The sequence below is a fragment of the Sciurus vulgaris genome (genome assembly GCF_902686455.1).
Source record: "Sciurus vulgaris genome assembly, chromosome: 2".
Classification (NCBI taxonomy): Eukaryota; Metazoa; Chordata; class Mammalia; order Rodentia; family Sciuridae; genus Sciurus; species Sciurus vulgaris.
In genome coordinates this window covers 52783714-52807469 of record NC_136462.1, presented here as the reverse complement: position 1 = coordinate 52807469, position 23756 = coordinate 52783714, and the positions used below count along the sequence as shown (strand labels likewise).

The 23756-nt window shown below is 38.4% G+C and overlaps 1 long non-coding RNA gene across 4 annotated transcripts in view; it reads right to left on the bottom strand.

Annotated features, from left to right (window-relative positions):
* The window catches only part of LOC306653167, a 61407-nt gene that overhangs the window by 10614 nt on the left and 27037 nt on the right, over positions 1 to 23756 (bottom strand). The gene's annotated exons all lie outside the window — the stretch shown is intronic.

Here is a 23756-nt window from a genome sequence, read left to right as displayed (position 1 = left end):
ATGCCTATTAAATGCCATGCCCAACTGCAAATTCTATGAATCAAGACGAAATAAGAAGACAAGTCCACATTCAGAATGTTCACAATGTGCCAGGAAGGTAACAGCCAAGCAACCAAAAGGAGAGGACCTAGCAAAACAGCAGGAAAATGAAGGGATATATTAAAAAGTAGGCCAAGGGAACAAACTTGCAGATTCTATATAATAACCTTTAACCTTTATTGGAAAATATGGCACATATCTGCTTGAAATAAACATATTAATGGTAAGAATACAAAGACAAAAACTTCCACACACTTTTTTAGTTTTGTTTTTTTTTGTAATATTTTTATTTTTTTTTATTATTGTAAAAAAATGGGATACATGTTGTTTCTCTATTTGTACATGGAGTCAAGGCATACCATTTGTGTAATCATAAATTTACATAGGGTAATGTTGTTTGATTCATTCTGTTATTTTCTCCCTTCCCCCCACCCCTCCCACCCCTCTTTTCCCTCTATACAGTCCTTCCTTCCTCCATTCTTACCACCCTCCTTATCAGTGACCCTAAACCTAACCCTAACCCTAAAGCTAACCCCTCCCACACCCCATTATATGTCCTCATCCGCTTATCAGCGAGATCATTCGTCCGTTAGTTTTGTGAGATTGGCTGATCTCACTTAGCATGATATTCTCCATTTCATCCATTTGCCTGCAAATACCATAATTTTATCATTCTTCATGGTGGTGTAATATTCCATTGTATATATATGCCACAGTTTCTTTATCCATTCATCAATTGAAGGGCATCTAGATTGGTTTCACAATCTGGCTATGGTGAATTGAGCAGCTATGCACATTGATGTGGCTATATCTCTGTAGTATACTAATTTAAAGTCTTTGGGTATAGGCCAAGGAGTGGGATAGCTGGGTCAAATGGTGGTTCCATTCCAAGCTTTCTGAGGAATCTCCATACTGCTCTCCAGAGTGCCTGCACCAATTTGCAACCCCACCAGCAATGTATGAGTGTACCTTTCTCCCCACATCCTTGCCTTCACCTATTGTTGCTTGTGTTCTTGATAATCGCCATTCTAATTGGGGTGAGATGAAATCTTAGGGTAGTTTTGATTGCATTTCTCTTATTACTAGAGATGTTGACCATTTTTTCATATATCTGTTGATTGCTTGTAGATCTTCAACTGTGAAGTGACTGTTCATTTCCTTAGCCCATTTGTTGATTGGATTATTTATATTCTTGGTGTAGTGTTTTTTGAGTTCTTTATAGCTTCTGAAAATTAGCGCTCTATCTCAAGTATGAGTGGCAAAGATATTCTCCCACTCTGTAGGCTCTCTCTTCACATTACTGATAGTTTCCTTTGCTGAGAGAAAGCTTTTTAGTTTGAATCTATCCCAGTGGTTGATTCTAGCTTTTATTTCTTGTGCTATGGGAGTCCTGTTAAGGAAGTCTGATTCTAAGCCAACAAGTTGAAGGTTTGGACCTACTTTTCTTCTATAAGATGCAGGGTCTCTGGTCTGATTCCAAGGTCCTTGATCCATTTTGAGTTGAGTTTTGTGCATGATGAGAGATATGGGTTTAATATCATTCTGTTGCATATGGTTTTCCAGTTTTCCCAGCACCATTTGCTGAAGAGGCTATCTTTTCCCCATTGCATATTTTTGGCCCTTTTGTCTAGTATGAGAAAATTGTATTTATTTGGGTTTGTGTCCATGTCCTCTATTCTGTACCATTGATCTACCTGTCTATTTTGGTACCAATACCATGCCATTTTTGTTACTATTGCTTTGTAAAAGAGTTGAAGACCTGGTATTGAGATACCCCCTGCTTTGCTCTTTCTACTGAGGATTGCTTTAGCTATTCTGGGTTTTTTATTCTTCCAGATGAATTTCATAATTGCTTGCTCTATTTCTGTAAGGTACATCATTGGGATTTTAATTGGAATTGCATTGAATCTGTATAGCACTTTTGGTAGTATGGCCATTTTGACAATATTAATTCTGCCTATCCAAGAATATGGGAGATCTTTCCATCTCCTAAGGTTTTCTTTAATTTCTTTCTTTAGTGTTCTCTAGTTCTCGTTGTAGAGGTCTTTCACCTTTTTTGTGAGATTGATTCCCAAGTATTTTATTTTTTTCGATGCTATTGTGAATGGGGTAGTTTTCCTAATTTCTCTTTCTGAAGATTCATCACTTATGTATAAAAATGCATTGGATTTATGAGCATTGATCTTGTAACCTGCTACTTTACTGAATTCACTTAAGAGTTCTAAGAGTTTTCTGGTGGAATTTCCGGGTTCCTCTAAATATATAATCATGTCATCAACAAACAGGGATAGTTTGAGTTCCTCTTTTCCAATTCGTATCCCTCTAATTTCTTTGGTTTGTCTAATTGCTCTGGCTAGAGTCTCAAGAACAATATTGAATAGAAGTGGTGAAAGAGGGCTTCCCTGTCTTGTTCCAGTTTTTAGGGGGAATGCTTTCAGTTTTTCACCATTTAGAATGATATTGGCCATGGGCTTAGTGCAGATGGCCTTTACAATGTTAAGAAATGTTCCCACTACCCCAATTTTTTCTAGTGTTTTGAGCATAAAGGGATGCTTTATTTTATCAAATGCTTTTAATGCATCTGTTGAAATAATCATGTGATTCTTAACTTTTAGTCTGTTGATATGGTGAATGACATTTATGGATTTCCGGATGTTGAACCAAACTTGCATCCCTGGGATAAAACCCACTTGATTGTGGTGCGCTATCTTTTTAACATATTTTTGTATGCAATTTGCTAAAATTTTGTTGAGAATTTTTGCATCAATGTTCATTAAGGATATTGGTCTGAAATTTTCTTTCCTCGATGTGTCTCTGTCTGGTTTAGGTATCAGGGTGATATTGGCTTCATAGAATGAGTTTGGGAGGGTTCTTTCCTCTTCTATTTCATGGAATACTTTGAGGAGTATTGGAATGAGCTCTTCTTTAAAGGTTTTGTAGAACTCGGCTGAGAACCCATCTGGTCCCGGACTTTTCTTTGTTGGTAGGCTTTTGATAACCTCTTCTATTTCATTGCTTGAAATTGATTTATTTAAGTTGTGTATGTCCTCCTCGTTCAGTTTAGGTAATTCATATTTCTCTAGAAACTGTTGATGTCTTTGAAGTTTTCTGTTTTGTTGGAGTATAGATTTTCAAAATAGCTTTTAATTATGTTTTGTATTTCACTCGTGTCTGTTGTGATATTTCCTTGTTCATTCCGAATTTTAGTAATTTGAGTTTTCTCCCTCTTTCTCTTTGTTAGTGTGGCTAAGGGTTTATCAATTTTGTTTATTTTTTCAAAGAACCAACTCTTTATTTTGTTAATTTTTCTGATTGTTTCTTTTCTTTCAATTTTGTTGATTTTGATTCTGATTTTAACTATTTCCTGTCTTCTACTACTTTTGGTGTTGGTCTTCGCTTCTTGTTTTAGGGCTTTGAGCTGTAGTGTTAAGTCATTTATTTGTTGATTTCTACTTCTTTTGTTGAATGCGCCCCATGAAATAAATCTTCCTCTAAGTACTGCTTTCATAGTGTCCCAGAGATTTTGATATGATGTGTCTTTGTTCTCGTTTACTTCTAAGAATTTTTTTATTTCCCTCCTGATGTCTTCTGTTATCCATTCATCATATAATAGCGTATTATTTAATCTCCAGGTATTGGAGAAGTTTCTTTTTTTTATTCTGTCATTTATTTCTAATTTCAATCCATTATGATTTGATAGAGTACAAGGTAGTATCTCTATCTTCTTGTATTTGCTAACAGTAGCTTTGTGGCATAAAATATGGTCTATTTTAGAGACGGATCCATGTGCTGCTGAGAAGAATGTGTATTTGCTGCTTGTTGGATGGTATATTCTATATATGTCGGTTAAGTCTAAATTGTTGATTGTGTTATTGAGATCTATGGTTTCTTTATTCAATTGTGTTTGGAGGATCTGTCCAGTGGTGAGAGAGATGTGTTAAAATCGCCTAGTATTATTGTGTTGTGATCTATTTGATTTCTAGAATTGAGAAGGATTTGTTTGACCTACATGGATGAGCCAATGTTCAGGGCATAGATATTTATGATTGTTATGTCTTGCTGATTTATGCTTTCATTAAGCAGTATGTAATGTCCTTTTTTATCCCTTCTGACTAGTTTTGGCTTGAAGTCCACATTCTCTGAAATGAAGATGGATACTCCAGCTTTTTTGCTGTGTCCGTGTGCATGGTATGTTTTTCCCCATCCTTTCACCTTTAGTCTGTGGGTATCTCTTTCTATGAGATGAGTCTCTTGCAGGCAGCATATTGTTGGATTTTTCTTTTTAATCCAATCTGCCAGTCTATGTCTTTTGATTGATAAGTTCAGGCCATTAACATTCAGGGTTATTATTGTGATATGATTTGTATTCCCAGTCATTTGACTCATTTTTGTTTTTTGACATGATTTGGTTTCTCCTTTATTTGGCTATTCCTTTAAGCTAGTTCCTCCCTTTGCTGATTTGCATCGTTGTTTTTCATCTCTTCCTCATGGAATATTTTGCTGAGAATGTTCTGTAATGCCGGCTGTCTTTTTGTAAATTCTTTTAGCTTTTGTTTGTCATGGAAGGATTTTATTTCATCGTCAAATCTGAAAGTAAGTTTTGCTGGGTATAAGATTCTTGGTTGGCATCCGTTTTCTTTCAGGGCTTGGTAAATGTTGTTCCAGGCCCTTCTAGCTTTTAGAGTCTGATTGAAAAATCTGCTGATATTCTTATTGGTTTCCCCTGAATGTAATTTGATTCTTTTCTCTGTGGCCTTTAAAATTCTGTCTTTATTTTGTATGTTGGGTATTTTCATAATAATGTGCCCTGATGTGGGTCTGTTGTAATTTTGTATATTTGGAGTCCTATAAGCCTCTTGTACTTGGTTTTCCATTTCATTCTTCAGATTTGGGAAATTTTCTGATATTATTTCATTGAATAGATTGTTCATTCCTTTGGTTTGTTTCTCTAAGACTTCCTCAATCCCAATAATTCTTAAATTTGGCCTTTTCATGATATCCCATAGTTCATGTAGATTCTGTTCATGATTTCTTACCATCTTCTCTGTTTGGTCAACTTTGTTTTCAAGATTAAATATTTTGTCTTCAATGTCTGAGGTTCTGTCTTCCAGGTTTTCTATCCTATTGGTTAGGCTTTCTATTTTTTCCTTCATTTCAAGGATTTCTGTTTGGTTTTTTTCCAGTATCTCTAACTCTTTATTGAAATGATCTCTTGCTTCCCGTATTTACTCTTCTAACTGTTGATTGGTGCAGTCATTCAATGCCTGCATTTGCTCTTTCATCTCCTCCTTCAATGCCTGCATTTGCTCTTTCATCTCCTTGATGCTTCCCTGATTGTTTTAATTATGTACATTCTGAACTCTCTTTCTGACATTTCTTCTGCTTTGCTGTCATTGGGTTTTATTGATATAATATCTAGGTTTGTTTGGGACATTTTCTTCCCTTGTTTTCTCATATTGGTCAGATGTCAGTGGGTCTCTGGATATTAAAGATTTCCTCTATTGGCTTATAGTTTCCCTGTAGATTTCCAGTGTATCACCTCCCAGACTTCAGTAGCCTGAAGTCTTGTAGTAACTTGATAATGCAGTGCTTCCAAAGAAAGCTGCCCCTAGCCCGCTACTGGCTCCAAGGCTTGGAACTGGCTCTGTGTGGAAAGGCTCTCACTGGGGGGCCTGCTCCGAGAAGCTGGCCGTGTGGGAGTTGCCCATCACTGGAGTGAGCAGGGCTACCTGGGGAAGACTCTAGCTGCCCTGCCCTGCTCTGATAAGCCACCCCTATCTGTGCCTGCTGCCCAGGCCAAGCTTCACCGGGTGGGGGAGACTCACCCTGTGGCTCTATTCCAAGTCTCTCAATGCCTCCCCTTCTTGAATCCTGGGTTCTGGAGTGACTAGAGATGCAGTCACCCTCTAGTCCGCCATCTTGGATTGATCCCATGGAAAGAGCCTGTGGCCTGAGGGGGCAGGGCCGCCTGGAGAGGTCTCTGGCTGCCCTGCCCTGGTCCCAGAGTCTGCTTGTGGGTCGGAGCTCTCTGCTGGCTCTGGGACTTGTGGCTGGCTCTGTGTAGAAAGGCTCTCACTGGGCGGTCTGCTCCGAGAAGCTAGCTTTGAAAGGCGCCTCCTGCCGGAGGGAGCCGAGCTGCTTGAGGAAGTCCCTGGGTTGCCCTGTTCTGGTCCCTGAAGCTGTCTGTGGGCTGGAGATCACCACGCTGGCTCAGGGACTTGGAGCTGGTTCTGTGCAGAAAGGCTCTCACTGGGGGACCTGCTCCTGAAGCGGGAGAAGCTGGCCCTGTGGGAGGAGCCCACCACTGGAGTGTGCAGGGCTACCTGGAGAAGACTCTAGCTGCCCTGGCCTACTCTGATAAGCCACCTCTATCCGGGCCTGCCGCCCAGGCTGAGCTTCACCCGGTGGGGGAGACTCATCCCGTGGCTCTATTTTAGTCCGAGTCTCTCAATGCCTCCCCTTCTTGAATCCTGGGTTCTGGAGTGACTGGAGATGCAGTCACCCTCTAGTCCGCCATCTTGGATTGCCCCGTGGAAAGAGCCTGGGGCCTGAGGGGGCAGGGCCGCCTGGAGAAGTCTCTGGCTGCCCTGCCCTGGTCCCAGAGGCTGCTTGCGGGTCCCGCACACGTTTTTAAGAGCATATTTCTTCTTCTATCACCTCATAAAATGTTTTATTTTGAAAGTTTAGAAATCAGGACAGAGGAACTGATTCAGAACCACTTAATGCTCCCAGAAAATCCAAGGCCAATGAACATTATAAGGTCCAGAGTACATCTAAGCTAAAGGAAGCTATTTCTTTGATAATTTGCCTCCATTTTGGAATCTGTGCTTATTATATTATGAATAACTCTTTCTTGTATAAGTCACTTAACAAAAGCAAAACACGAGAATCACATACATGGTAGACTGATAGGTCAAGGAACATTAAATGAGACACAGAAACAGGAAGGAGAAAATGTTATCTCAGAACTTTTTAAGAGTTAAAATACAGTCCACACTTTTAATAAAATCAAACATCCAGAAAAAAAATGGAAGAAAATTCCAGCATTCATTCTAGAATATCTTCAGTCATCAGACAAATTTAATATGGTCAATTTGAAGTAGGTTTAAATATGGAATTATTATACTTCTCCAGAAAAGGTAATTACAGGCTCATTTCACAATGTTTAAATCTAATCAGAAAGTTGCCTACAATACCTCTCCCTTTTCCCCTATTTTCATTCCAGAAAACAACAGTATGGCTAATCACCATTTCAATCTTCAAGATGTCTGAGATTATTTAAGTTCAATTTCTTTTCCGTTCCCCTCTCTCTCCCCCTCTCTTTACTCTCCCCAGCCCCTCTCTCTCTTAGAAAAACAGAGTGAACTACTGTCATGTATATCTAAAAAGAATCTTAGAATCTTTAAAAAAATAGAAAAACACAGTGAAAGTGTTTACACTTTACAATTCTAAATGACCAATCACAAAGATTGTAATTCTTACATAATTGGTTAATTTCTAAAATTATCTTGGTTTAAACAGGAAGCATTTCTGGGTAAGAATAATTCCAGGGTTGAGGCTAATTATTGAATCTTGTGAACTGGTTGTGCCAAGATACTAGCTTGAAATTATCTGTGGTGGGTATTTACACCCCAAGAATTGGCAAGAACTATTAAAGAAAGCAGTGAAACTGGAGTTTGAGATGAAACCAGATTCTTTGTTTTTTGATGACGGGTAGGATCTATCTAAATCACAGGCTTCTGCAGCCAAGAAAGCCCATTTAGGTGCTAGCAGCTCTCAGTGGTAGATTATAACTGCCCCTGCCATTGAGGTAGACCCCAGCAGCTCACCATCAATTTCTTTCTGGGTTCTTGTCTCACAAACTTGAAGGAAAGAATTCATAGACAACAGAGGTAAGAGTGAAAGGAATAGGATTTCTTTAAGTAAGAAAAGCAGCAGATCTCTCTGGGTGAGAGGGGACCTGATAGAGGTTGCACTTAAGTATACTAGTCTAGGGGCTTATATAGCTACTGGGTAAGGGCACTCACTGATCAATACCTATACTAATCAGGTATTGGAAAAGTGTTATGGCTCCTGGTTCAACCCACAACATTCTGATTGGATGGTTAATCCTCGAATCTATAATCTTCACTTAGGTCTTTCTTGCCTCCCTTTTCCTGCACCAGGAAAAAAGGAGTAGGCAATGTTTGGAATGTTTCTACAGGTTAATTTTATGGAGTAGCCTATTCATTTAGAGAAGCTTCTTTGAGGAGGGGGAGCATTTTCTTAACTTTCTGATTGTTTTACTATATATCCTACCTTACTCAGCACAGCCTTTTTTAATTAAAAAGTAATAATTATATATTATATATATATTTATGGGATACAATATGATGTTTTGGTCTATGTATACATTATAAAACATAAATCAAGCAAATGGGCAGGCATATCCACCATCTAATATATTCATTGTTTGTATAACAGGTCTCAACAACTAGTTCCTCATCTCTAACTGAAATTTTGTACCCTTTGTACATTTCTCCATTTTCTGACACCCATCCCAAGGCAGTCATTCTATTCACTTATATGATTTTGACTTTTTAGATTTGACATATAAGTAACATCATGAACTATTTGTCTTTCTGGGCCTGGCTTATTTCACTTAAATACCCTCAGGTTTATACATGTTGTTACAAATGACAGGATCTCTTCCTTTGCTGTGGCCAAATAGTATGCTATTGTGCATCTTCTTTATACACCCATCTGTTGATGGATACTTAGGTTACTTCCACATCATGAATATTGTAAATAATACCACAATGTACATAGGAAGACAGATATCTCTTCAAAATATTGATTTCCTTTGGAGAAGGAAATATACCCAGAAGTAGGATTTCTAGATCATACGTAATTCTATTTTTACTTTTTTGAGGAATCTTCACACTGTTTTCCATAATAGTTATACAGATTTACATTCCCACCAACAGTGTACATTCTTCACCAACACTTTTTTTCCTCACCAACACTTATCGTTTTTTATCTTTATGGTAATACCCTCCTAACAGGTATGAGGTGATATCCCATTGCAGTTTTGAGTTGCATTTCCCTGATGATTAGTGATATTGAGCAATTTTTTTCATAAATGTACCTACTGGCCATTTGTATGTCCTCTTTTGAAAAACTTATATTCAGGTCTTCACACATTTTAATCAATTATTTTCTCGCTATTGAATTGCTTTAGTTCATTACCTATTTGCATATTAACCCCTATCAAATGTATGGTTCACAAATATTTTCATCCAATCCATGGATTGTCTTTTCACTCTTTTAATTTTTTCCTTTGCTATACAGAAGCTGATTATTAAACATTTACCAGAACCCCACCTGTGTGTTCTGGCTCACCAACCATCTTGAATGTATAAAAAGAATCAGATATGATTTTTAAATGAATTCTGAAGCAGAAAAACAGAAGCCTCTACAATAATCATCAGTGAAAAGAACACAGAGAACACAATTTTTTTCCTACCACATTGATAGACTATAAAGAAAAAGAAACTGCTCTGAATCTCAGTTCAAAGTAGATTCCCCTTTATAGAGGAAAAGCACAAATAAAGCTACAGTATGGAAAGAGGCAGGCACCCTGGAGGATTCCAGAGAAATTGCAGTGAGTGTGCAAGAGACCAGTCACCCTGTTCAGAGCCCCACCTACCACGTCGGGTTCCTAAGAGACCTGGCTCCTTTTATTTACCCACCTTCATAGACCAGAATTCTTTTCCTTCCCACATCCCCACAATGATGTCCTGCATGAAGTTTAAAGTACAAAATTTGGTTCCAAAGCCTTTCTTCTCTGTCATATCAAAGTCATGCTGAGGAGAGAAAGAAGGCAGTTGCTTATTTCTCATTCTGAAGGTGAAGTTCAAGGTAAGAGATTTTCTATTTCTGTTCATGCTTTGTAAGCATAAACACAAAATTACTGTGAGTCCTGACTGGTAGATTTCTGTTCATGTTTTTATCCAAACACGTTGAAATGCTGGTTTCCTGTTTCTCTCTCAGGAAGATGCTTTATGTGTCCAGTGCTTCCTTCCTAATCTTTCACATCCTTTTCTGTGACAGTCTAAAGTGAAGGTGCAGCAGGTCAAGCTTTCATTGATTTAGTAATGCTTCCCTTGGCTGGAGAGGGGAGAAATGTGTCCCATCCCTTATGAGGCATAAAGGTAGAAAATCAGGTTTCTCAAAAGGCAGTCACACACTGTTCAAGTGAATACTTTCCTTAGCCTGCCCAGACTCTGACACCCTGTGCTGACTGCTCATACCTGAACACCTTTCATAACCCATTCAGGCTCTGACACCCCGCATTGGGCTGCCCTGTCCTTCAATCCCCCTTCCCACCTAACTCAGGTTCAGCAGCCTCGGGTTCTTGAGTTCCTTTAAACTCTTCTTGTCTAAAACAGGTTATTTCTCCTTTTTTCCTTACACAATTTTCTATAAATGTTCCTATGCTCCATAAAAAGAAAATACAGGAGGGAAAAGAAGGAGGGAAGAAGGGAGGGAGGGAGAGAGAGAAGGAGGGAGGGAGAGAGGGAGGAAGGAAGGGAAGGAGCAAGGGAAGGGAGAGAGGAAATTTCCAGGAATATTTTCTAATCACACATGATGGACATAAAACTAAACCTTTTTCTTCTGCTGTCTCTTCATCTTCCTGAATTGCCAACATTGTTCAGCAGCGGCAACACCCATCAACACTAACCTCACACCATTTACAATTCCTCTACATCTTTTCAGTTTACTCTTCTCTCAAGATATTTGTATGAAACGGAAAAAGGGAGAGATTAAGAAAATTTTTGTTCTGCAGCAGCTTTGGGAATTTTTAAACTGGAAGGTGTGTTCACGCCATTAAACTAGCAAATAAACAAAAAATATTTTTTTTTTTTCTGAGACATCATTTTTTTAAAACGTGGGAGAGATATCACAGAATTACATGTCACTGAGTCGTACATTAGACTCCAACCGCTTTCCTTCCTAAGATGATAATGATAGCTTGATACCGAAAGTCAGGAAAGAACAGATGAACCCACCTGCTCCCCAGGAAATGGCATACCAAGTCTGGGAAAGTAAAAGGAGAGTCAATGCAGAGACTAGTGGGAAACAGGAATCATACAAAAAAACAACCTTATGGGAAGCCATCCTCATTGTGCCCAGCTATTAGAAAGCCCTGGTTACAGGGTCCTTTTTAGTCTGCTGTAGTTACTCATTTGCATTTGAAGGTAAGCAATGAGCAGCTAAAGGAGGTTTAATTAACTCTGCTTTTGATCACTACTGTGATATAATTAATTATCTCTATCCTCAAAAACTATATATATGTATATTTGTCTGATCTTTTGTTGGTAGGATCTTACAAACTATGGAACAGCAAGATTTTTTAACCCTTTGTGATTCATGAGGACTTTCAAGTCCCCAGTTGAAAATGCCAGCATTTAATACAGTAGCGTCCCACATTATAGTGGTCTCCCATTTGTGGAGTGCACAAACTCATAGATATGTGCCAGATGGTCCTTTGGAGTGTTGAAAAAATATTAAACATCTGTATTTATTTATATTTTAATCTATAAAGAGAAAGAAATCAAGCTCTATAAAGTATCTGATATGTGGGTCAGCCCTGGTGTCATGGCTCAGGGCACATGTGTGATGACCAGGCAGTCGGATGTCACCTATCTAGATACATCCTGCAGGGGAGGTAGGGAGCTGACAGCCCTGGACGTTGTTTGTTTTCAGCATTTTGCTCCATGGCATAATTTGAGTTCAACTAAGTAGTCCCACGGTTCATAAGATGTAGTTTTAATCAAGTTAATCCTCACAAAATGCTCTGAGGACTTGAAGATATTTCTGAAAAGAAACCAACATACTTAATAATGCAAATACAAATAAAAAAAAAAAAAAAAGAAAAAAAAACAAGAAAACAACAGTAACACTGACACTTCTTCTTCCAGTGCAAGCTTTGCCAGCTACACACTTAATCAGTCCCTTCAAGGTAAATTAGATGTTTTAACAATAAGCAAGAAAGCAACTTTGATTCAAAGAAAATCCATGTTATGGAAAGAGCATTGTGAAAATGAATGTTTGGAAATGTTTCCATCATTGTATGATTGTGTTGAAGAAAACACTGTAAGTATATCACTATAAACACGCCTATCTGAACACTATTTTTAAATCTTCCAAATGGAGAGTTGCAGCGGGTTTTGAATGCCTTTGTTAAAGACATTAAAATGCATTATCTTCAAATTAGTTTTGCAAGAACATCTGATTGAGATCACAGAAAATGGAAATTTGCTAGCCATATTTCAACAAAAACCACTGCAAGATGAATTTTAGATTACAAATCCACTTACATGTTAAGTGAAGTCCATGATACACTCCTTCAATTTTTGAGAAATAGTCTTCAACTACGATAATTGAAAACCATGTCTAAAAATAAACTTGAATTAGAAACATGTCTTCTAATTGCTTCAGTGCAAATTTTTAATCTAATAGTTGAAAAATTAATAAAGCACATTGTTCTTATTTAAAAGGTAATCATATTTTGATGAGAGCAAAAATATTTTATAACCACAAAATAAATTATCATTTTAAAGTATTTATATTTATGTCATCCTTTAATTTCTTTAAATGTATTTTTTATAATACACATATATGGCTATCATGGTACATTTATATTAAGTGATAAATATATGTAGATTATGGATACATGTTCAAAAATATTTTACTGATAAAAGGTACAAGATCCAAAAATTTGTTTAACAATGACTACAATGGTCTATGATGACTTCTGGTCTGGTAAGATCCTTCCAGCATCTTATGGTGTCTGCTAAAGCTCCCTTGGTGCAATGAAAACATATTCAGAGTAGTGCATCAGTAAAGCTTCAATTAAGAAAAATAGGATACACTAAAAGACCACAAAATATTGGTTTCTAAGTCTCACATTCATCTCAGAATCTCAAAATTACACCCATGTTGGTACCCTGCTTTAAATTCATTTAGTAATACTGGATTTGACCAAAGTATGCTTTTTGCTCAAAGGTTCTTAAAACTCAATAAACCATCTCCCACCTTTGAAAGAAATTTCATATTCACAGATGATATCAAACTTTCTGATAATCAAAACATAACTTTTAACATTGACAAAAAATTTTCCTAACTTTATATCATGTTTCTCCTATCTACAACATTCTCCAATGGACTTCATTTGTGAGCAAAAGTCCAAATTCTTGAAACTATCTACCAAGTCCTCTGATTTCACCCTTGCTACTCCTCTGGTCTCAACTCCTATCCCTTCCAGCCTGAGTCCCTTTGCTCTTATAGGACATTCCAGACCCTCCACCACCTCAAGCTGCTCTTGCCTTTCCCTGAACCTAGAGGAGATCTTTCTGCCTCAGCTTCCCTCTGATGTCACCTCAGCAGGAGGCCTTCCCTGAACTCTGTCCCCCAAACTCTGTCCCTCCCCCACCCCAGTTCATTTTATCTTCTTACATGCTTATTTTTTCCCCTCCCTTTATACTTAACTTTTTTAATTTTTTTTTTTTCCTGGCCATAAGAGAAATTTTGTGTTTATCCTCAGAACTTAGGATAGTACCTGACTCTAGTATTGAAAACATCTTTTGAATAAATATTCACCTTAGTGAGTTGTTCAACATCTTAAGAGTGTTTCAAAATGTTCAAAAGGACAAGAAGAAACCACTTGTATTAATCAACGTCTATTGCAAACTTACTATATGTACATAAGGCACTATTTTTGATCATTTGAAGAAATACAAAACTGAATCAAACTTCAAGAAGTTCAAGATTCATTATGAAATACAAACACAAATTATTCCAGTACCCTATAGGTATATGGAAGGTGCTGGCATAAGAAAGTGTTGGGGAGAGAGAATCCATTTCTGTCTGATTAAAGAGAGGAAGGGTAATGTCAGGGATGATCTCAGAGAAGAAAGTATTTGAATTAAATCTCAAAGATAAAATTTTGTTCATAATTTTAAGCAAGGCATGCATTACACAGTATATATTTTTCTGTAAATGTATTTTCAGTGTTTCCCTCTTCCCACTTTACAGATAGGTAAAGAAAATGAATTTATCAAAGTACTGACCCTTAAGGAGCTTACAGCTTCTTGTAAGTCTAGGAGTTACTATAATATGAACAAAGAGTCTTGAATTCCAAAACAGAAAAACTTGGCCCAGCATAACAGGGGTCATTGTCACATCAGAGGAGAATAAGTATGAGCCAATAGGATTGGGGTGCCCCTGGTCTGGATGAAGGAAAACAATGTTTTTGATTATTTTTAACACCAATGTTTGCTTTCAGCCAATGCCACATTCCTGGCTGGTTCATGTTTCTTATTATTCCATTTTATCACTTGAAGAGAATAACAGGAAAAATCAAAGTCCCAAGAATTTCTATTAATCTTTACTTCAAACGTCACCTTGAGGATCAGGACTTCAAACGTGACATCTTTCCAATTTTTTTCCCCTGAGTACTCAAGTCCTTTTATACCAAGTGGGAAGAAGAGATAGGCACCCAGGATGACCAGATGTATACTCACTAACATTTTTATCTCATTCTACTATATATGTCTGTGATATAGCACCTACTGGTTCAGAAGCACCAAAAAAGATCAGGTTCAAGAGCTCTATGACTGTTTGGTTGCTGGACTAAAATAGGTGTCTGGATAGAACAAATACTGCTTAAAAGAGTAGAGCAAAAATATCATTCACATTTAGAAATGCATAACCACCCAGCAACAGGAAGAGGTGGGCTGGCAACTCACAGGCGCTTTGAAGTCATAACTATGCCCTTCATTACTGATGGATAACACCAGTCAGAGCATCAAAAAAGGACTTCCCAGGAGCCCTCGCGGGATCATTTCTTTACAATAATATAAGTAATTGTCTCTAAGAATAGAGAACACCAGGATTACCTCCATGTGGACCAAAGAGATAGAAATGAATATTAGATTCCACACACAAGTATTTATAAATAAAATTTTGAAGTGGCATATGAATTTGAACAATTAAGGACACAAAACCCTTCCTTTTATTAAAAAAAAAATCACTACTTTTAATCAAGTATAAAATACTATCTCCTGCTTGAATGATTTTCTTAAGAAATTAAAATATGCAAATCAATGAAGAAAACTGTCTCAAGGTAATGCTTAGATTATATGACAAGGATCTTTATCAGCAGTTATGAATGTCACTTATCTACAAATATCCTTCAGAAGAAAAGGCAGAGATGTTTGCTGTATTGATCACCACAAAGCTCCAAAGAAATTAATTTCATTTGCTAACACTTCTTTTTGTATCCAGGCTCATATTTGTAATTTCTTGTTGATTGCCAATCATTGAATAGTTTTTTGCTCAGATCAGGATGTACTTTTGGACAAACTCATATTTCTAGAGCCAAAAAGCTAATTTGGGAGGTATTTTACATGACACTCAAGAGGTTAATTATTAAACAGGTAGTGTGCATTTCATTTCCAGGTGAAGATAGACATCTCTCCAACAGTCCATGAGAATAATGGAAGGCAAAAGAAAGATCTGATCTTCATTTCACTGTTGATGAAGTGAATATCCTTTATAGATATTCTGTGGCAGTCTAATGAGGCAACACTGCTCACAGCGGAAATTTGAAATATTCTGAGACACTGCAGAAGAAGAGATTCAAACCTGCTATTATTTTCTCATTTCTAAGAGTTTTTATGCCATTTTTCCAAATATGACAATGTTCCTCTCCTCTCCCTAACCACTCCTCTTTGTGTTTGTACATAGCAGTAATTCCAACCAGGAGCAGCCATTGTAGCTCCAAGTATCTGAATTTGGCTTCTGTGCACAGTGTCCATGGAAACGTGTTTCCACTCTTATGCTCTTTAAACTCTTGCCACCTCACAGAAATGGCTTTGACACACCCCAAGGCACAGACCACAGGCAGTGCAGTGGGCTGACCCAAGTGAGTTGTTCAGCATCTCTTGTATAATTCGTTCCACTTTGAAAGGCGAATTTCAGCCACAGCTTAGAATCCTATGTACAACACAGCTGTAATACAAGTAAAGTCTGTAGCTCAAGGAAACAATGCAATCAATTTTTATTGAAATACTTTATTAGCTAGAGACTAGCTTCTTTTAGGTTTAGGTTAATGTCTTTCAAGTTGTATAACCTATGAACCTTTGCCACTATTGTGACTTATCCACTTCACGGGTAAACAAAAATTTCTGACCCTCACAATTGTCAATCCAAAAATTTTCATCAGAAGCTTTTTGGAATTCCCAAAGTGTACCTGAAAAACAATGCAATGCTTGTATATAAGCAAATTCTTCCCTTTTATCACCCTATTTCTTACCCTTTCCCTATGCTAAAGTTAAACAGGTAGCTCAGACTAAATGTTAGGATCCTAAGAGAAAAAAAAAAAAAAAATACTCAATAAATCTCTATTGGCTAAGAAAACTAACACAAAATTTTCTTCCATAAGTGAAGGCACAGATAAAAAGAAACGTAAGCTTGAGCCAAAGAAAAGAGCCCACCCTTTATTTCATGTTTTTGATAAAGTGCATTCTTCATAAGTACCATATACCCTTGGTTCTCACCTGCTGCCAGAGAAGCACAAGGTATTTTAACCTTCAGTCCTGTATATTTTCCTTAAGAAATGATACCTGCTGACCAGAGAGAAGAATTAGTTATGAATAGGAATAAATAATACTTTGTGAATTTTAGGACCTCAAGGCGACTATAATTTTACCAATGAGCGAGCTTTTTAAACAGGATGAATGAGTGCATAGGTACATCAGAGATGCCATCCTGTGGTTATTACCTGTCTGTGCATCTCCCTCTGAGACACCAGGTGGCAAAACAAACTGCTGCCCTATAAGATGGGTCCTTAAATGATGAAAACTGGTTTTGAGTGCCACAGTGAGCTATGTCCTGTTTTATCCTACCCCTGAAGACCAATAGCATCTTCTTTTCCTTACTTTTCTTTCTAAGTCACTTCTCTCTGCGTCCCTACCTCTCATTCTTTCTGCCTTCACCTATGGAGGAAGTGAACTTGGGGAGAAGGACGAATTCTATCTTTTGCCTTCTGTCCCCTTCCCCTAGTCTCTCTCCCCGTGTCTATCCCTCAGCATCTCTTCCTCAGGTCTGCCACCCTCTCTCCTTCACCCCCTCTCTCCCTTTCTCACTTTGGTATTTCAAGTTGGGTTTCCTTGTTTTGCAAGGAACAATACTGATTTTACACTGCTGGAAATGAGAGAATACAGCTGGGCAAGAACTTCTCTGGGAGTGAATCACTATTGTTCCCAGTGGTTTTATTTGTCTTCTTTATAAGTCTCCCTGCTGCCCACAAAAGTGCCAAGCTCCTGATAAATGGGACAGCAAGGTGTCACATTTTTCCCCTCTAAATGCAGAGTAAACTTTCACAGCCTTGCTCCACTGCACTGAAAAATGAAACTATAACTACACGCTGGAAGGTCCTTAAAGAATTCCTTCCTAGGCATAGCCCCTGAGTGGCTTCCACATAGCTAAACAAGTGCTTCAGAGAAAGAATATTCATCCTTATAAAATGATTTCCCAGAAGACAACTTTGGCTCTGCAACTACCTTTTCCAAAAATCCTGGTTATACCACTGACATTAGAACCCACACCTGTCATATAAGCATATCAAGAGAAAAAGATAAGAAGCCCTTCTCAGGGAGGACTGAGCCCTACAGGCCTTCCTATTCCCCGTGGCTAGCACAGCATGAGCAATAAATGAATATTGGTAATGACGAGGCCTATGTTTTATGACCTAATGTCCTGTCAAGACTAGAATTCTGACCCATCCTTTCTCTTCTCAGAATTTTATTAGTTCTGAAAATAATAGATGTTTTCCGAGTTTGCAATAAGCCACCACTTTTGAGAACAAAAGCCTCCCTCCACAACTCTATTAATTCATACTTGTTGATCCTATTTCTCTGAGCCAGAGGCTGATAAACTATGGCTCACAGGCCTTACCCTACCCAGCATCTGCTATTGAAAAAGTGTTATTTTAACCCAGCCACACCTATTTGCTTGCGTATGGTGTACTACAACAGCAGCATTGAGTCGTTGCCACAGGGAATGATGACTCTACAGAAAGACAGATATACCTGCTAAGCAGCAGAAACACCTGACAAGTATGCCAATAAATGATATTACTCACTGAATATTTACCATGAGAGTCTTTTTTACATGGGTTAATTTTCACAACAATCATATGAGTTATGCATTTTCATTATTAATTACTATAGACTGAATGTTTGTGTCCCACTAAAATTTATGTGTTAAGATCTAATACCCTATGAGACAGTGTTAGGAAATGAAGCCTTTGGAAGATGATTAGGTGGAACACTTATGGACCAGATTAGTGCCTTTATTAAAAAAAAAAAAAAAAGGCCTCAGAGAGCACCATTGCCCCTGCTGCCACATGAAGACATTACAAGTAAATAGCTACCTGTAAATCAGGAGGCAAGCCTCACCCAATACCAAATATGCTGGCATGTTGATCTTGGACTTTCCAGTCTCAAGAACAGTGAGGTTAAAGTTGTGTTGTTTATAAGCCATTAAGTCTATAGTATTCTTTTATAGCGGCCTGAAAGGATTAAGAGAATCACCATTTTAAGAAAGAAACTAAGTGTCTTGTGAAGGGTTATGGAAATAGAATCCGCCAAGAGAGCCCCCTAGGGAGAACAGAAGGGCAGTGTGGCCCAGGAGGAGGGAGGGAACTAAAACAAGCATTGAACCTCTCCTAGTAAATCCTTTTCCAATAACAATGGATCCTGAAGGAAGGAGATGGATACTGAATGCTGGGCCCTACACTTTAACCTTCCCCCATTGTCAATTAGTCCTGGAAGGAGGAAACAGTAAATAGTGAAACTCTGGGAAACGTGAATCCCAGAGGAAGAAGAAAAGCAATGGGCGGGATCTGAGTTCCTATCTCATCCCAGTAACAATGAGTTTCAAACTTTTTACAACTGCTTTCCTGAGTTAAATTTTTAACCTGTACAACTAGCTCCCTGACTGTCTAATCAGCTAGTCCTTAATCTCCAATGATTAAATCGCCCACATTGTACTCTATAAAATTCAAACCCCCTCTATAACCGGAGGCCATTTTCTACCCAGAAAGTGAGCCCCTCTGTTGCCCAATTGTTTTCTCGAATAAATAAACAGCATTGGTGAATCTGTTGAGGTCTATACCCATCTCAGTTATTTGTACTTATATCTTGGAAGAAAAGCCAGAGTAAACCCAGACAGTCTGGCTTGAGAACCCATTCTGCTAATGGCTTTTCCAAACTGGCTCTAGATTTGGGGAAGCTAATAACCTGGCAGGAAAGAAATCGAACAACAGTAGGGCAGTGCAAAACAAAATAGAAAATGTCTTTTGTTTGTTTGTGTGTTTGTTTGTTTAAACTGGAGAAAACAGGACCCAAGAATGGCAAAGGATGGCGTTATCAACACAAGCTAAAACAGCAGGCTGTAAAACTTTACCCAAGTCAAACTTTTAAAACACTTTTCATAGATTCCTTACAGAAAAGACAAGAGAGAGAGAGCAACTAGCAGATACATAATAAATATTTGAGGAGAGATGGATGGATGGATGGATGGATGGATGGATGGATGGATGGATGGACAGATGAACAGATGAACATTAGCAAAGTGTGGAATGGCCAAGAAGTTGGAAGAATTGGGCCCAAGGTAAACCAATTCAACAAGAAAGTTTGGGATCCTATTTACAACCCATTATCATCAGTATGCCTCAAGCCCAGGAACGCTGCTTAAGTGTTTCCCTCCCAGATTTTGAATTCCAAGGAATCAAAATCATACTGGGCCACTGTGGTCTAGGCATACACATATCTCAAGGAGTGGTTTAACCCCTGATTGCGAGTTAGAGTCCCCTAGGAAGCTCTTAAATAATACCAACTCTTGAGCCTCCCTTAAAAACAACTGAAGCAATTTCTGGGGGTGAAGATTGGAGTGAACTTGGTAACTCAGTGATTGAGGCCATCTTATAAAGCACTGGAAACAGAGCAGAAAGAATCGCAGAACTAGAGCCCTCATGGAAACGTTTCAGGTGCAAGAACAATAAAATGCTCATTATTCTCTAAGTTAACCTGTATTGGGTCTTTTCTTACTTGCTAATTGTAGCACCCTAACTAAGAGATCCTCCAAAAATGAGGCATTCCCACTAATGAGTCATTGCCATGAAATGAGATCCAATTTGCTGAGTATCCACTCCATGCTCACACTGTCCTGGTACCATAGGGGATATGGATTGCAAAACCCCCTGTGTCCTCCAGAAACTTATGTTTTATATAAGAGTCTTATCTATACAACCTAGAAAAAGCATAACAGATTTGAACTGAGTTAGTATGCTAATAATATATTTTCTTTTTGTCTAGCTTCTATTTTAAAGGGATGGGGGTTTCAAAGATATCTAAACCACCCCCCCCAAACCACGTTTGGGGGGAATTTCTTAAGAATGATTCTCTTGGGCACTGACTTTTCAGCCTTCTGATATGGACAGAAAACTACATCATGTACAACCAGAAGAATAAGAAGTTACATTTCATTTTTGTATGATATGTCAAAATGCATTCTACTATCATGTATAACTAGTTAGAACAAATTTTGAAAACTAGTAATGTTCCAAGAACTATTTGCAGAGCAAACTTAAGGGCAATCAAAAGGACTAAATCTTACAAGATTCTCTATGGCTGCAAAGGCATGCTTTCTGAAGCATATCAAATTTTCAATGCAAAATATCATCTCCTTAAGGAAAGTAGTGCAACTTTGGTGGAGAGGCAGGGAGCAGGGACAAAGTGCTGATTTCAAAGGAGAGCTGCTTTCCAAATTCATCCAAATCTTCAGTGGCCACTTGCTTCTGCATGAACCACCTGGTCCTTGTGAAGAGAAATAAATCTTCTCCTCAGTGGTTTGACTGTTAGTCCCACTGAGAGTGCTTCGAAGATTCAAAAAGAAGGAAATTTAAATAATTGAGAATAAGACACTGCAGCATCATCTCCTTCAGCACAAAGAACTTAGTTTATTATAACATTTTCCCTGATTCTGAAGCACTCACATGGTGCACACTAAACGACAACAATTTAGAGCCAGATTCACGCTGTTCTGTCTCTACACAGATTCCCTACTATGATCCATCATGTCCTTTATGGTACAGTTGAATAGGGAGCTATGGGAGTTGGAACCAGGGTTTATCACTAGAGGATATTTGAAGTGTCCTCTCCAACATGTTAAGTGAGCCTAAAAACAAAAGCAAATTATGATAAAATTTATAAACAAAAGACAAACATGTTTTAATGGTCATGGTAACAATAAGTTGCCATTATAAAGTAATGCTCGTTCATTTTCCTTTGAAATTCAGAAGTGATTTTCTTTTTAGCTTTTATATTGCAAACTATTTCAGAGAGCAACCATGGCTATTACTTTGCAAAAGTATATTGTAGAATATTTGCTTTGGTTGCCAAATAGACATTCTTTCAATCTCAAGGAACATGACTGCTCAATTCAACAAAAAAGAAAATTCTTCAAAATAAGAATGGTATCTTTTAAAACTATGGAAATAAGAATATTGGCTCTGTTACTGGGACATGCTTATCAGGAAGACAGATAACTGGTCAACTAACTCCCTACTGCTCCAAAGGGGAGCAGCCTATAAGAGATCAGCTGTGACCTGTTCAGCAAAGTGGAGAGTCATTTTTGAAAAAAATCTTTTTGTGTTTGTAGTTGTATGGGCCATGCCTTAACACATTTCTTGTATAACTAACAAGAGGATTTCTGCAGCTTGGAACTCAGAGATAAAATTAATATATTGGTTGATACCCACAACAGCCTCTCAGGTGTCATCATTGAGAATTATTATTTTCAGCAGTTCATGGCTCATTTCTTTAAAATTAAAATTAGTGTTGTGGCACCCAAGGATAATTTTCCAGCTGTCTCTACAGAGAATAATATAAGCTTGGTGAGTTTAATGAATGGTAGTTTACTGCCATTCAGTGTCAATGCTGTGGATGAGTTTGGATTTAATGGAAACTGGAATCAGTCTTACCACTGCATCTTCATTAATATAAAATCCTAATATAGCCATGGTAGCTGATAAATTATGCCCAGCAACTCAATTACCTTATCAAAGAAAATCATTCCTAATGACCAAGGAGGGGGAAAGGAAGTGCAGAGAGAAATCAAGGCCAAATTAGTGGTGATGAAATTGAACTGTCTACAGATGGGCAGATCAGATCTGAGCTAGTGAGTAGGAAAGGTGTAGCCAAAAGTAGCTGGAAGACAAGAATGTAATGTAGAACACAAGAGTGAATAGGAACTAAAACACAAAGTCACAGGAGCCCAAGAGAGGTGACAGACTGCATCTTCCCCAAACTAGCAATCAAGACCACATGCAGCCATTTATATTGGGTCCACAAACACATAAAAACAAGCTTGCACATATTCCAGAGAGCAGGAAATGCTTAAGGACTTTCAGGAGGCCCTATGAGTGAGGACCATGTTGATTCTGTATACTAGACTCCTTTGCTCCTAAATTCTTCCCAGTCTTCCTCTGTAATGCAATCTTCCTTATCAGCTGCTTCTAACTGGATTCAACCAACAGGAACACTAAAAAGAAACTAGAAAGCTGGAGGAAGGGAGGTGCCAGAGGGTTTCTACCATTCTCCATCTGGGTTACACAGCAGCTGTAGCAGAGACTATTTACCCCAGTTCCCACTGAACAAACAGCACTGGGTGACCCCAACCCACGGCTCCAAAGATATCACCTCTCCCTTTGTCTCTCCAAGTAGGCAGCTGCTTCTTACTGTTTCCAGAACACCTACCCACCATCCTCTTTTTGACTACTCAGCTCTTCCTTGACCCAAAATGATTGTTCTCGTATTAAATTTACTCTATCCTAAATACTTTAAATACTTAGAATGATGCCTGTTTTCCCAGATGGACTTGGCATGTCCCCTGGGAGAGGCCATAACAAAGAGAACTCGGGCATCTGTATGACACTCTTCCTATCACTTTGGGAAAGGGGAAAGAATTATGAGAAAGTGCCTGCAGAGGTTTACATGAATTCGCTGCATTTTCTCCATCAAGTAACCTTGGAACTGAGGAAAACAAGGAGCAATACCTTACCCAGGCAAACCCTTGGTGGGGTAGGGCAGAGAAAAAGCTAAAAAAGCAGGGCCCTTCCCCTTTCCTTCCCTTCTGAGAGAGTATCCACCTGACAGAAAGAAAAGCAGGTAACAGAATCTCTTCTCCCCATTCAAAGCATCCCAGGATTTTCACACAATCTGAAGGAGATGAACCCAGTGCAGCACAAATAAAAAGAGAAAGCAGAGATTCCCAGCAGCAGCGTGGACACTTGGACCCTTCAGTCAAGCAACAGAAACGGGGGTGGGTGGGAGAGGCTTAATCAAGTTCATTTGCTATCTGTCTTCAAAGCTAACCAGGTGGTCTAGCCTGGGCCAGAAGTGCCTGAAAGGCAAAGTTACCTTGCTAGAGTTCAGGAATTGCTTGTGAAGGGAGGCTTTCCAGTCCCTTCCCCAGATGAGGAATCACCAGATCACCAGGAAAGGAAATAATCCCATCTTCCTCACCAAAGAACCAAGGCAATGCATTGAGATCAAGACCACACAATCAAACCAACTGGTGGGAGAACAGGGACAAATATTAAGTTT